Genomic DNA, 16529 nt, shown 5'->3' with positions numbered 1-16529 from the left:
AAATCTTGTGTAGGTTTTAACTCTGTACAGAAATTACCTGCATATGAATTCTAAAACACATAAAATAGACAATGTGAGAGCATAACACATAAAACACATATACATAGATATTTTCTCCTGGATCCCAAAACCGGGACTACCAGCTTGATTTTTCATTATATTCCTTTCAATGTTACAATACATATTTATACATGCCGAAGCATCCAATACCATGGACCGAAAACCATCGCATCCAAAAACATGTGCGAAAATCATGCACAAAACCATAAAGTGGGGTTACCTACATGCCTCAAACCCCCTGTGACTCCCCTCTCTACGCAATCGGTATAATGAAGGGGGGGCTCTACTCCCCTTCTAACCTCCCGATTAACTACATGGGCTAGTCGTGGAAAGAATATAACACAACCAAACATCCTCCCACTTTTTGTTTTCTTTCCATAGGGGGCCACAAGAGAGCTTAGTCATTTGTCCAGCCCTACAATGCCCATTGTTTCTCTACACCAAGAGAACTTCTCAGAGCTCATAGATTTTGTCAATGCATTTGTAGTATTCTTCAAAGTGTCCACCTTTACCAGCAACACCTTTTTGTCTTCTATCACATCCCTCACAAAGTGATACTGAACATCAATGTGCTTTGTCTTTGAATGATATGCAGGGTTCTTTGCCAATAAAATTGCACTTTGGCTGTCATAGTCTATCCTTATAGCTCTCTATACTAACCCCATACTTGAACACAATCTCTGCAACCAAACTACTTCCTTGCTTGCATGAGTGGCTGCCATGTATTCTTCGTCTGTAGTTTATAGTGCCACTACAGACTGTTTCTTACTCATCCAACTGACTGCACCTCCAAATAGGTTAAACATATACCCATTTGTAGATCTTCTCTGATCCAAATCTCCAACCCAGTCTACATCAACAAATCCATGGATATTCAAAACTCTGTCCAATCCTAGTCTTCCTTGGTAGCACAAACCATAATCACTAGTGCCTAAAAACCCGCTTCACTATTGTCCAATGCTCCTTTCTTGGTTTCGACATATTTTTCTCAATACTCCCACTGCATGTGCTATGTCTAGTCTAGTACAGACCATTGCATACATCAGGCTACCGACTGCACTTGCATATGGAACACGGGACATGTCATCTTCCTCTTCTTATGCCTTGGGACACTGTTCTGCAGATAACTTTACACCTACAGGAATAGACACCTTCACCAGTTTACTATCCTGCATATTAAATCTCTGCAATTTTGTCTCGACATAGTTCCTCTGGTTTAACCAGAGCTTCCTCTTTGCCCGATCTCTTTTAATGTCCATGCCCAAAATATAGTTTTCAGCGCCAAGATCTTTCATGTCAAATTTTGAGGACAATTGCGTCTTCAAATCCTGGATAATTTCTTTGTCATTTCCAACCAGCAACATATCATCCACATACAAGACCAAATAAATAACACGATAACCAATTAATTTAAAATACACATAGTGATCTGCTTTTCTTCTGGTGAAGCCAAGTCTCTGTATAAATGTATCAAATTTCTGATACCACATCATTGGTGACTGTTTTAACCCATACAGAGACTTCTTTAACTTGCATACCAGTTCTTTTTTACCCTTCACCTCAAAACCTTCAGGTTTCTTCATGTAGATTTCCTATTCCAGATCCTCATGAAGAAATGTTGTCTTTACATCCATTTGTTCTACCTCAAAATCAAAAGCAGTAGCAACAGATAGCAATAATCTAATAGAAGTTACCTTGGCAATAGGAGAAAAAATATCACCAAAATAAATTCTCGGCACTTGGGAATAACCTTTTGCTACCAACTGAGCTTTGTATTTCTCCACCTTTCCTTCTGCATTTGTCTTCTTCTTGAACACCCATTTGCTTCCAATGGGCTTCCTTCTAGCCGGCAACTCCACCAGATCCCAAGCCTCATTTTTGTGCAAAGATGTTATTTCATCAACCATGGCCTCTTTCCTGAGTTTTCCATCCTCTGAATCTACTGGTTCCTTCGTAGTTCTAGGATCATTATCAGTAATTTATATAAAGCAAAATTTGAACAAAAAGTAGATGGACTATACCATTCTAGCTGCCTTCTTTCTCGAACTGATCTTCTCACACCTAGAGTTTGTGGCTCTTCATATTATAATTCCTCCTCTGTTGTAGAGTCTGATTCTTCCTCCTTTAGCTCAAACTCTATCTTCTCAGGTTCCTTTGGTTGGACTTCATGTTTAATAAAATCTTTCACCTCTTTGAACACCACATCTCGGCTGTACACAACCTTTCTTGTTGCTGGGTTCCAAAGCTTATAACCCTTTAAACCATCCTTATACCCAATAAAGATGCACTTTTCAGATTTACTATCCAACTTGGTTCATTTCTCCTTTGGAACATGTACATATGCATCACATCCAAATACCCTCAGATGTGAAAGAGAGGGTTTCTTACCAGTCCATACCTCTTGTGGAGTCTTATCCTCCAACACTGATGAAGGTGATCTGTTGACTAGGTAACATGCTGTCTCCATCACCTCTGCCTAGAATTCCTATCCTAACCTGGCACCACTGAGCATGCTTCTTGCCCTTTCCATCAATGTCTTGTTCATTCTTTATGCAACTCCATTTTGCTGAGGTGTATATGGAGTAGTCTTCTACCGTGCTATACCACACTTCTTACAGAATTCTTCAATTTCCTTACTGCAAAACTCCATCGTTATCTGTCCTCAGCACCTTTTTCTTCTTCTTTGTCTGGTTTTCCACTAGAGCCTTAAATTCTTTAAACCTATCAAAGACTTCATATTTCTTCTTAAGGAAATATATCCATGTATTCCTTGAGAAGTCATCTATAAATGATACATAGTACATAGACTTACCCAGTGATGGAATCTTCATAGGTCCAAACACATCACTGTGTACAAGATCTAATATTTTTTTCACCCTCTTACCACCAGAGGGGAAACTCACCTGATTCTGCTTCCCATATACACAATTTTCATAGAAATCAAAATCCAGAGAGCTATTACTCATACCTTCTACCATACCTTTACCATGAAGTATTCGAAGGCCCTTCTCTCCAATATGTCCAAGCCTTTGATGCCACAGCATGGTCTTCTCTCTAGAGACCAATAGATTTTTTGCTCCACTTTCAGGAACCACAGAACTATTGCACCCATCAACAATAGTGCTACCTTGCAGCTTGTACAGATTTCTAGTCCGAACTCCCCACATCAATACCAGTGCTCCTCGAACCATCTTACATGTATCCTTCTCGAACACTGTTTTTACACCTGCATCATCCAACTTGCTTATAGAAATCAAATTTCTGGCTAATGCAAGAATATGTAGAACACTCAGAAGTGTTCTAACCCTTCCACCTTGCAACTTAAACTTTACTTTTCTGTGACCAATGATTCTAGCCTTCCTATCATCTCCTAAGAAGACATCACCACCATCGTATTTATCATACTCGCAGAACCACTCTCTATGGGGAGTGAAGTGAAAGGATGCACTTGAGTCAATCAACCATGCCTCATGATCTACATGTGTACTTGAAGAAGCCAATTACACATCCCCACCTTCATCTGAGGTGGTTTTCACCTCTGCGGAAGGAGCATCATCAGATACCCTTCCTTTATCAGGAGCTTTAGATTTATAGTCCCTTTTGTAGTGCCCTTCCTTTCCCCATTTCCAGCACACCACCTTTAAAAGTTTTCATGGAGATTTAGATATCCCTCTAGATTTAGATCTCCCACTGGATGACTTATTTTTGTTTCTGTTCTGGGACCGTCCTCGTACATACAAGGCATCACCATTCTGGTTCTCCATATTTTTCCGTCTCATCTCCTCCATTAGAAAGGATGAGACTATTTCATCAAATTGTAAGGCATTTGTATTGCTACCTATTGCAATAACCAAACTATCCCACGAATATGGTAGAGAATGCAACAAACTGATGCACTTATCTTCATCTGAAATTTTAATATCAATAGATAATAATTGACTTACCATAGTATTAAATGCGTTCAGATGCTTTGTCACTGAGTCTCCATCTTTCATCCTCAGGTTATATAGATTTTTCTGTAGGAACAATTTATTCACCAGAGACTTAGATTGGTACAAAGTCCCTAACTTGTTCCACAAAGCCTTAGCCATAGCTTCCCCTGATACATTCAACAATACTGAATCTGAGACACACTATCGTATTGTGCTCTTTGCCTTCCGATCTAACTTCTTCCATTCTTCATCATGCACTCCCGTTGGTTTAGTACCTGGATCTACCGCGATCCACTGATCTTTATCCACAAATAGATCCTCCATCTTGAGTTTCCACAACTCAAAACTCGGACCATTAAATTTCTCGATCTCTATCTTTCCACTTCTCGCCATCTTCTTTCACCACCAGAATCGATCTCGCAGATATCCCACTAAACAGGGTTGACCACAGGCCCGAGCAAAACCTCTTAGCAACAAAGGCATCCCTTTGAAGACAAAACAACTCTGAAACCAAATGTAGGTTTTAACCTCGTATAGAAATTACCTGCATATGAATTCTAAAGCACATAAAATAAGCAATGCGAGAGCATAACGCATAAAACACATATACACAGATATTTTCTCTTGGATTCCAAAACCGGGACTGCTAGCTTGATTTTTCAGTATATTCCTTTCAATGTTACATTACATATTTATACATGCCGAAGCATCCAATATCATGGATCGAAAACCATCGCGTCCAAAACCATGGATCCAAAACCATCGCATCCAAAACCATGTGCGAAAATCATGTACAAAAATAGAGGTAGGTCCACCCAACCTAACATAGGGTCCAAAACCAAAATTTTCTGAGGCGTTGCCCCAGACCCCATAAAGTGGGGTTACTTGCACCCCTCAAACCCCCTGTGACTCCCCTTGCTACGCAATCAGTGCATCGAAGGGGGGGCTCCACCTCCCTTCTAGCCTCCCAGTTAACTACATGGGCTATTCGTGGAAAGAATATAACACAACCCAACATCTTGGGTGTCTTAACTTCATCATCATGTAGATCATCATAAATCGATGGCTTCGAAAGATCAACTGCGATAGATTCATGATCGTGATAAAAAATGGAAGCAAATGGACCACGACCGCCACGATCAAAAAAATCAATCAATTCTTCGACATTATCATGATCAGATGAATCAAACAGAGGTGTAGATGAAAAGCGAACGAACTCATCCTCTATATTTCCAAAAAATACGGATGAAGGATCAAGTGGATCTTCATTGAGTAATTTATCCTTTATGTTGTTGAATGATGGATTAGCATCCAGTGAGTCCTACGAGTGATCAACAATGGGTGCATTCGTGGATGAAGACACACATGTAAAATCATGGATGGCAGGTTCACCAAAGAAGCTAAGAAAGAACTGACGGGGTTCAGATGGAAGGGATTCATCCTTCGCCAACTGTTGATGTTCAAGCTCCCACACATACTCTTCATTAATGACAACGCATGTTGGTTGTGCAACACCAACACGTTAGTGGGTTGTTCCTCATTCACAACAAGTGAAGAGTCCAGAATGGACGAATACAAGCCAACATCATCCAAAGGAACACATGGGTGCGAAGATAGAGGTCGAAGAAAAGAATTCATATGGGAAATCGAAGGACTAACAACCAACTCTGCACAAAAATTGAGTGGAGTGATGTTGGGAGGGTGTGAAGAATGAACAGATGTGCGAACATGATCCTCAACATGTTATGGAACTAGCTCACAAAAAGATAGAAAAGAGAGATCAACGCCTTAGAATTCAGCCTCTTCAAGGGGGCAACCTCCTTTAAATTACACAAATGAACAATTCTTGGATGATACAAATGAAAAGACCTCCTTTCTATATATAGGAGTCTAAGGGGTCATAACATAATCAGAGCCAACATAACAATAATAATGTAAGGGCATAATAATAACAATAGTGGGCTTCTATGTGGCATAATAGTAACAATATGGGCACTACATGGGTACATCAATATAATAAGTGGGTTGTACTAATAACAATAAGGGGTTACACTAGTAGTATAGGGGCCTAACATGCTCCTCTCCTTCAAAAAGTGTTGTCCTCAACGCTTGGGTAGTTCTTGATGCTTCTGTATAAAATTCTTGTCCTCCCATGTGGAATCTTCAGCGGGTAAGTTCTTCCACTTGATGAGATACTCTGAAATTGATCAATTTCGTAGCTACCGAGTTCTTTTTTCTATGACTGCTCCAGGTTCCAATATGATTTTTCCTTCCTCTTCAATTTCTGGCAATATTGTTTGAATGGCATCTTCTGCAACTTTTGAATAAGTGGCCATACTTCTTCATCTTCTGCAACTTTTGAATAAGTGGCCATACTTCTTCATCCTTCTTTACACTAACATCCTCATCCCTTGAAGAGTCTTCCCATTCGGTAAGGTCGCCATTTTTTAAGTGCATGTAGTATTGCCAACATTTCCTTCTCATAAATAGCTTGCTTGAGATGCAGCAGTAAAAATACCCAATCACCTACATCAAAACATTTTTCACTACGATGTTGATCTACCTGTTGTTTCATTTGATTTTGCGCCGAAGTGGCGTTATCCTTTAAAAGTTGGAGAACTTGTTGTTGATGCTCGATGTGATCTTTCTCTGCTTGAACCTTTTTCTTCTTGATATGTCCTTCTATCTCTAGAGTTTGAGGAGTGGTAATTTCTTCCAATCCTTTACAAGATATGGTCAGATTCATTTCTTGATGCTCGATGTGATCTTTCACTTCTTGAACATTTTTCTTCTTGATATGTCCTTCTATATTGATAGTTTGAGGAGTGGCAATTTCAACCAATGAATTACAAGATATGGTTGGATTCATTTCTTATTTCTCGATGTGATCTTTCACTTCTTGCACCTTTTTCTTCTTGATATGTCCTTCTATCTTGAGAGTTTGAGGAGTGGTAATTCTTGCCAATGCTTTACAAGATATGGTCTGATCATTTCTTCTTTCTCTGGGGTGGAGTCCTGGCATATATCCTCTTCTTTTGATGTTTATTGATCCTTTTCTTCCTCCTCTTCATATTCTATGTAAAATAATTTCTTCTCAGCATACTTATGACCTTTAGTGCATTTGCTATCACAATTGTAACAAAGCGCTTTTTCTCTTTTTTCTTCCAATTGTTGTGGTGTAGCCCTTGTAGGTTGTGGAAGGCTGGGAGAAACAACACTTCCATCTTTATAGTTGTGAGAGGTACGCTTCCTGGTTTCCATAATTTTTCTTTCCACTATGTCACAAAGCCCTTTTACTCTTTCCAATTGTTGTGGTGTTCCTCTAAAGAAGGTGTTGCTCTTTGTATCCTCATAATGTGCTATCATTTTCTCTGTGAAAATTGACCATGTAACAAGTTGTTTACGAGAACAAAGCCCTTCATACCATAAAAATTGATCCGGTTCTAAATATGAAGATGCAATACATACCTTTTGTAACATTGGTACACCATGTAGATCAAAATATTGACCTTTAGTGCATTTGCTATCACAATTGTAACAAAGCCCTTTTTCTCTTTTTTCTTCCAATTGTTGTGGTGTAGCCCTTGTAGGTTGTGGAATGCTGGGAGAAACAACACTTCCATCTTTATAGTTGTGAGGGGTATGCTTCCTAGTTTCCATAATTTTTCTTTCCACTATGTCACAAAGCCCTTTTACTCTTTCCAATTGTTGTGGTGTTTCTCTAAAGAAGGTGTTGCTCTTTGTATCCTCATAATGTGCTATCATTTCCTCCGTGAAAATTGACCACGTAACAAGTTGTTTACGAGAACAAAGCCCTTCATACCATAAAAATTGATCCGGTTCTAAATATGAAGATGCAATACATACCTTTTGTAACATTGGTACACCATGTAGATCAAAATATTGCTCCATCTGAAGTATCCAATTTACCCGATCCTTGCCATCAAACTTCCTCATCTTGCTTTTTCTTGATTTTAGTAGCTCAATCTTGAAATGACTGTAACTCTGTATTTTTGGATCTTTAAGTTTTGAAATTGCGATCTGTAGTAGCCCTCTGCGTCCTCTTTCCAATGGCACTACTCTGATCCAAATTGGATTCTCCAAGGATGGGTTATGCCAAATTTCCCACAGTGACCTGAGTATAGAATAATTCCGTAGAGCGAACTTGTATGACATGCCACGTGTCCCTATTTCAACCTTTGGCTCTGAAAAATATAAACAAGAAACTACAGTCCATCCTCTTTCTATACCTTCTTACGAAATTTTAATCCGATGCTCAGAGAGAAAGTTATGACGATTTTCCCCAGGTCACATATTTGGAATGTAATTCAGGAGTCTGCAAAAAGACCATCTTCCTTAGATCATATCTCCGCAAATATAGTGGTAAAAGCTATGAAATTCAGACCCAAGATTCAGCGCGATGTCTTCTCAAATGGGTTTTCTTTTTAGCTTCTGAAACATCGTAGAAAAATAGTTATAGTGAAAATGCCACGATGACCTGTTTGGAGTAGCGAAACTGTAGAATCCAAAGCTCTGATACCAAATGTTATGGAACCAGCTCACAAGAAGATAGAAAAGAGAGATAAACGCCTTAGAATTCAGCCTCTTTGAGGGGGAAACCTCCTTTACATTACACAAATGAACAATTCTTGGATGATACAAATGAAAAGACCTCCTTTCTATATATAGGAGTCTAAGGGGTCATAACATAATCAGAGCTGACATAACAATAATAATGTAAGGGCACAATAATAACAATAGTGGGCTTCTATGTGGCACAATAGTAACAATATGGGCACTACATGGGCACATCAATATAATAAGTGGGTTGTACTAATAACAATAAGGGTTTACACTAGTAGTATAGGGGCCTAACACAAAATCACTGGGCGATGGTGGAACTATTGAATGAAAGGGAGGCAGACAGTCCATTGAGACAGTGCCTACTCCCACATGGGATTGTATAGTTCCATCAACGAAGAGGGATAAGCGAGGTTTGACATTAAGATTTCTCTTGGGGTGGGAAGATTTCTTAAGGCAGTATTCAAACCGGTCCCAGAGATAAGCTAACTTCATTTGGATCTTTGGAGCTTGAAACTGTAAGTCATGGAAGCACTGCCAAAAATCAATAACAGATTCATGCAGGGCCTCCCGTTGTTGGTAACAGTTTTTGGTCAAGATGGTCTAGATCAAAATGATTGAATATGTCTTCAATAAGATCAAAAAAGTGCTACATGAGTGCACGGTGTCCGCTGGTAGGTTGAGCACCCACTGAAATGGGGATTCAGGAAGTGTGAATGCAAGCAGCGGATCGATCTGTTCATCAGTAAACTCATCTTCCTCATAAATCATGAAAATAAAGTTATGTAAGTGCTTAGTCTAGGCCACTTCGCCTTCACCATCATACATGTGAGTGGACAAGAGATTGAAAATATTCCTCAAGATGGAGACATATTCACGATTCGAGAAATGCCTCAGGGGAAGAAGAATGCAAGACTCCATGAAAGATATGCAAAGGTTCAAAACTGGATGAGAGGACACTACTTATCGTCAAGCCCTCCTTCTAGCACTAGAAATGTCGACAGTGCTGGACCCGCCAACATGTCAAGGGGATCTCCCCAGTAAGAAGTCCCAATTAGACCTCAGATCGTTTGGTGTAGGAGTCCCAACAGTGGGTCATAAGGCAATGCCTTGACCACGATGTTGCACAGAGGCAAGTAAGATAACTTTGTCAGTAGCAAGGGTGTGACTGATGCAGTGAGTCAAGGAATGAATATGAGAGGTTCCAACACTTCAAAGGGAGAGGAAGGTGAAGGTGAGTTCCAGCTTGAAAGGGATCAGTCCCAACTCAGCTAGGAACACACAACACAAAGGACATGCACAACTTCCGGCAAAGAAGTCGACACAAATGCGATAGTCACAACATACAAGGTAAGATAACACGAAAAACATTCACGGATCAGTCCGAGATGAGTGTGACAGTTGATATAACCAGGTTCATGAGCAAGGTCTGTTTGATGTATGGCAGAGCAGTCGACACAGATGGTGACAACATTAATAACATATGCAACACATTAACAACAAGATTCATATAATTTCATGTGAATCAGTTCATACAAATGTACTTAAGTTAAACAACATATATCATTAAGGCAACCAGAGCAGTCCAACTACAATAACAACATATGCATGAAAATGTGTTGGTTCTTATTATTAAATAAGTGTAAGTCACAATCATAGAGTACACCATGTAAACCTGCTAGCCCCATCATTGGAATGTTACAGCCACATCCACCTGCTCTTCCAAAGAGATGTACTAGCTCCATGTAGTGGAGAATCCAAGGCATGTTACATACTGTCCAAGCCTTCTTCAAGATAGTCTTAGTAGAAGCTTAGCTAAACAAAAACCCTTACAATGAGTTATGAGGGACTATTTATAGAAAAGGGCGGGGTGACCCTTGACATTCCCCTTTATGATAGTTCAACTACCCTCATGAATCTTCACCTACTCTATGACTATTACATCCAACTGTTAGCACTCGACTTACACTTGACATGACTCAACACTACAATGCACATGTACTCATGTTAGAAAACACAGCTTGACCAAGCCTTGCAAGACATCATTAACACTTGGTACACTTTGGTGAGACCAACTCCTTGACATGCTTGTGATGGTGAAGCTGGTGAGCTGATGCCAAGCTTGGTTGTCCTTGATGGTGTGCATGCACCTCATGGTGACATCTTGCTGAAGTGAACTCTTGCCTCCATTGCAACCAATGCATTAGTTCGGCCCCTTCATCCAACTCATCTGCTAACATGTGCATGGTCTTCTTGGGTACGGTTGAACTGGAAACACACCAATGCATAGTGTCCATGCTAATCTTCATGTATGTGTTGGTGGTCATGCACATCAACTTGGCAAAGTGCATGTTCAGCCCCAGTTAGACTTGCTTCTTGTCTTCACCTTGGTGAGTGTGTTGAATGGGTTGGATTGCATATGTGTGCTCAATGACATGCATGCTGCTCGATCCTTTGCATGCAATCAACAACACTGCTCACCATGTTTGCTCTATGTCAGCTACTGGGATGGATCCTTAACTTGTACTAGCACAGTTTCATCTGTGAGTGCATGTTGTGTCCACTGTTGTTCATGTTCGTACTGCAACTCATTGGTTTGTTTGTGCAGCTTCATGTTCTTCCTGAGTTTGCTGCTTCGACACATGAAACTCCTTCTTTGTTCCATCTTCTACCTTTGCACGATCTTCATGTCGCGTCATCACTTCATAGCCTGAGTCTCCAAAGTTTCTTTCATTACCAATGGATCTGCTTGATCTTGTATCTTTTCTCCACCTCTATGTTGTCAACAACCTTCCTCTTACATTCGCTGCACTTGCTTCATTTGCTGCATTCGTTGCATTAAGTATGTTGTCTTCAGCTACTGTTCATGATGCTGCTTGATGTCCTTGTCCACGAACAACTTGATGTCTTCGTGAGTAGGTAAGCCCATGGACACTTGATCGACTACATCCCCAAGCGTTCTCTGGACGATGTCTTTGTCTCCACTCTCCTAGAAGCCATTGTACCTATACTGCTGAGAGGCAGATCAACACCTGTGATACCTGGAGACATGGAAACACTCATGACAAGAAACATGTCAGTCGAAAACTAGAATTAACATAAGAACTGACTTGCAACATACCTGGGTGAATGATCATGAAGGTTGCACAATTTCAGCTGGGAGGTCGAGAGATAAACTACCAAGACTGCACAAAGCATAGTTCAGGCTAATGAGAGACTGACTGACTGATGGAACTACCAATGCATAGTCCAGTTGGGTAGTTGGATGCTAGGATTGTACAATGCGCAATCCCAGCTAGGAAGGATTGCTGGCCCAGGGACAGATTTGCGCAATTTTTTTAGCCAAGTAGCCACTGACCTCCAGAAATGCACAATTCAGTCTAGGAGGCTAGTGTTGGGCCAGAATGCGGAAATATGGAGAGTAAGGTGAGCCTTCCTTCTCCATATTGCGCAATGAAACCTTGGTGAAGGCAGAGACCGGGCCAACATTGACCCGGCTCACCAACGGGCAACTAAAAGCAGGTAAGTCGATGAAATGCATGGTGACACTAACCGATAGCAGAAGTGATAATCAATGCATGAAAAACATGAACGGAGGATTGAGAAAACATATCAACATGCCTGTGGGTGAGATCGTTCGTCCGTTGGGTGAACATCCATGCAAAACAGTTTCATGCATGCGACAATAGTGAGATAGCAATGAAAATTGAAACAAATATAGGAAAAGCTAGAATATATGTAAACGATAGAAGGTGTTCAAAGAAATCAAGAAAATAGTACTCATACAAGTGAAAACCCAAAAAGCGACAGAAATGTAGCACAAGGCATGGAAAGCAAGCTTACCCCAAAACAAATGATCTGAATGTGCCGACTGCTCCTAGATGTGATGTGGGATGTCATAACTACAAGGTTGATGTGAGGAATGAGCTCTACAGCGTCCAGTTGATGAGTTTTGATAACATCGAGGTTATGACTTGCATGCCACAAATCTAGGGGAAGTGACACTTGGAGGGATGTTTCTGAATTTCTCCTTGCATGTAACCTCCAACTGCTAAACATAGATCCCTGAAACAAGGGATGCCTTTGCATGTTGCCTTGGGAAAGATAACCCATGCATGCAAGTCTATTTTTCTCAGTTCTAGAGGGAACCGATCAATTCAACTGCACATGTAAGAGACTACTTGATAGCTGGAGAAAAATGTACATTCCTAACTATAATATGGGTTGACTACCCAAGGGGATTGCACAATTTTTGGGCCCAACAGCTGACTGCTACCCAGATTTGCACAAATCCTAGGTTGAACTACCTGTTGATCGGAAAAATTACGCAAATCCTGTAAGGAGGGTTGGCTAGCAGGATTGCGCAATCCTGGAGCCCAGCAGGCTGTCAGAGGGAATTGCGCACTTCCTAGAGGGAAGGCTGGTTTCCCTCCAGAAATGCACAAATTTCACTAGGATGCTTCTCAGCCTGCAGCTGGATCAAGTCTGGATGAGCAGCCTATGAAGGGAAAAGATCAGACTATGATCGACACACTGCCTTTGAGTAATAAAGACACTGAAGCTTGAGGACTTGAAGAAGCAAGGCAAGCTACTATGAAGGTTGGTAGGGAGGTTCCAAAATAGGTTAAAGAAAAATTTTGGAGGGTGGTTGTAGCCACTACAATAGAAGGCTATCTTCAAATCCATCTGATGTATCTTCCAACCCATTTGTGTTGATGGTGCCTATATATTTGATTGACGAGTACCTTGCAACAAGAGCAAAGGTCTCATAATAGTCAAACCCTCTACCCATGAAAATCCATGGGCTACAAATCTAGCCTTATGGCTCTCCACACTACCATATGTAGCTTGTTTTACCGCTGACTTGTCCTTCGGTCTCAGGATCACATCCCAAACACTATTATGAACTATGTAGTCATACTCCTCCACCATGGCATCAACCCAAACCTGCTGTTGTACTACTTCCTTAAAGGAATATGGCTCTGTAACAACACATTCACCCATAAGAGACATGTATCCAGTTTAACTCTTGGGTGACCTCCTCTGCCTACACTGAGAATTGGGTGCTCCCACATTCTCCCGTGCATCAACAATATGTCAGCCTCTCTAGTGAACTTTCTTCCCTCTCTAGAAGACTTTGCTTGAGTGGATGTCTCCCCTCCCAGATCCTCTACATGTGGCTGCTCCAAATCAATCTGAGACTCCTCAACCTTAGGAGCTAAAATCTCCTCATCCACATGAAGCTCAATCTCCCTCTCAAGGGAAACTCGCATGGCCTTCTCCTCATTGAATCTAACATCTCTACACATCACTGTCATCTTATTGGTCGGCAAGTACACTCGATAGTTGTGGGGTGTATCAGTGTACCCCACAAATATCTCAAACTCTGTTGTAGGCTCAAGCTTCTTCCGTGCATCTTGGGTCACATGGCAATATACTTATGACCCAAAAATATTGAAGTGACCAACATCTGGCCTCTTACCGGAATAAGCCTCCTGTAGTGTCTTCATCTCAATTATCTAATGTGGGCTATGTTCTGAACATAAACCGTTGTGTTGCATGCCTCAGCCCACAAGTGTAGTGCTAGGCCTTGATCATGCAACATCACCCTTGCTGCCCTTACTATGCTTTTGTTATTCCTCTCATCCACCCCATTATGCTGAGGGTTATGGGGTGTCGTCAACTCTAGTTTAATCCTTTATGTTGCACAAAAGTTCTTAAAATCGTTTGAGACATGTTAACCACCATTATCACTCCGTAGAGATTTAACCTTCTTGCAAGACTCTTTCTCCACCAATTCTTTAAACTCACAAAACTTTGTGAAGGTTTGATCATTTTTCTGCATAAAAAATATCCAACATTTACGAGAATAGTCATCAAAAAATAGAACATAATACCCGTGTTTGGCCATGGATGCTGTTGAGAATGTTCCACACACATCTGAATGGACTTGCTCTAGAATAGCCCCTACTTGAATATCTCTGTCATGAAAGGAAGATCTGGTGTATTTTCCCAAAGTACACCCCTTGCATGTATCAACTTGCTCAAGTGCACCTTTGGGAAGACCGATAGAGATCTGCTGCAATATCTTCAAAGCCCCATGATGCAAGTGGCCCAATCTCCTACGCTACAACTCGTCAATATCTCGGCTTTGCACCCTTTTTGATTTTATGCTCAAAGCAACACACTCCTCTACCTCCAGCTTATAGAGATTCTTCACCTAAATCCCTATCTTATTTACTTGAACTGTGGCTATGTGTCGAAGGAATGCCTTTCCTTTTGAGAATATCACATCATAGCCTCTATCCTCAAGCATGAAAAGGATTACCAAGTTCTTCTTCAGCCCGGGCACATACATAACATTATTCAAAGTGAGTGGAGCCCCATGCTCCTCTAAAAGGTAATCATTTCCAATCCAGTAATGTTATACTTCTCGTCGTCACCCATCTCGATATGAATTTGGAGATCTTTCTCATTTGGGTCACTGAATAACCCTTTGTTGCTGGTCATGTGGAATGAAGCTCCACTGTCTAAGTATCATACATGTCCCATCATTGATTAAACCACCATGCATGAAATGAGGGAAAGTCCAATTCGAATTGAGAGGAAAAAGCCTCACCCGCCACTCCTCCTGAGGACTTCTTCTTGGATTTCTTGAGTGGACAATCTGTAGAAAAATGGCCCATCTCATGACAATGAAAGCACTTAACTTTCATCGTGTCTTTCTTCTTACCTCCATGATAAGAATTTGATTTTGAATGGGAAGCTTTCCCTTTCCCCTTCTTTTCTTTAATTGCTAAGGCACATTTCTCTTCATCATCAATCTTTGATTAAGAGACATCCCTCATGTTTCTCTTGATCTCTTCCTGCATTAAATCCAACCACATTCATTCCCAATCCGGTAGCTTCTCTCGACCATTGACAGAGTCCTGATAACTATGCCAACTCTTTGGGAGTCCTAGAAGAGCAAGACTCACCATATCATCCTTGGCAACCATGATTCCAACACTTATAAGTTCATCACGACATTAAGTGAACTTGGTCAAGTATTTTCGAATTGTCTCGCCTTTCTCCATTTTTATTTTTCGAAGTTTTTTCATCACGGCATTAAGTGAACTTGTTCAAGTATTTTCGAATCATCTCGCCTTTCTCCATTTTGATTTTTCGAAGTTTGTCCTTCAGTGCCAATTTCTTTTGGTCACTATTATTCTAATACAAGTCCATCAATGTTTTCCACATAGCATACATAGTTTCCTTGCCATGGAGACTCGAGACAATGTGGTCCCAAACTCCCTCAAGGATTATCTGCCTCGCCTTTTCCACACACTTCTTCCATTCGGCCAAATTCTTTGCATATGATGCTGTTGGCTTAGAAATTTCTTGATCAACGAATTCCTTCAAGCCATTATCCTCTAGCATAGCCTCCATTCTATCCCACTATGCTATAAAATGTGATCTGCCTTCCAAGGCATACTCAAGCCGCAAACCATATAGAATGCCATCTACCGATCCTGAAGTATGTATTGGAGATTTGAATTTCGCCGGTAACTCAAAACTCAAAACTTCGAAAAATCCTCTAGTATATTGTTCTAAGCTCTGATACCATGTATAAAATCTTGTAAATTCACAAGCTCATGCAATGTACTAAAGTAGAGGACAAGAACCTACTTCTACTTTCAACCAGTGGAAGCTAATAGATCGATGAAAACAATATGAACAAGAAGAAGATAAACCAATGTCACATAACACAAGTTGTATCTCAAGAAAGCCACTACTCAAAACCCCGCTATCTGTATTGCGTATATCATAAATATGAGTGAAGATACAAAGCTTTTTTCACTAGAACAATTTCGGACAAGTATGCTCAACTCTCTCAGCTCACAAGCTAGCTCTTGGCCAAAATTTAGCCAATTATGCATCTCTCCAAGCCCCTAATATTTTGTGTAATTCCTAGGA

This window comes from Pinus tabuliformis, chromosome 4_1, assembly GCF_031772625.1.
Source record: "Pinus tabuliformis cultivar Carrire ecotype Pingquan chromosome 4_1, CPIR1, whole genome shotgun sequence".
In the NCBI taxonomy this organism is placed as follows: domain Eukaryota; kingdom Viridiplantae; phylum Streptophyta; class Pinopsida; order Pinales; family Pinaceae; genus Pinus; species Pinus tabuliformis.
The sequence above is the reverse complement of the archived record's forward strand: the minus strand, read 5'-3'. Positions refer to the sequence as shown.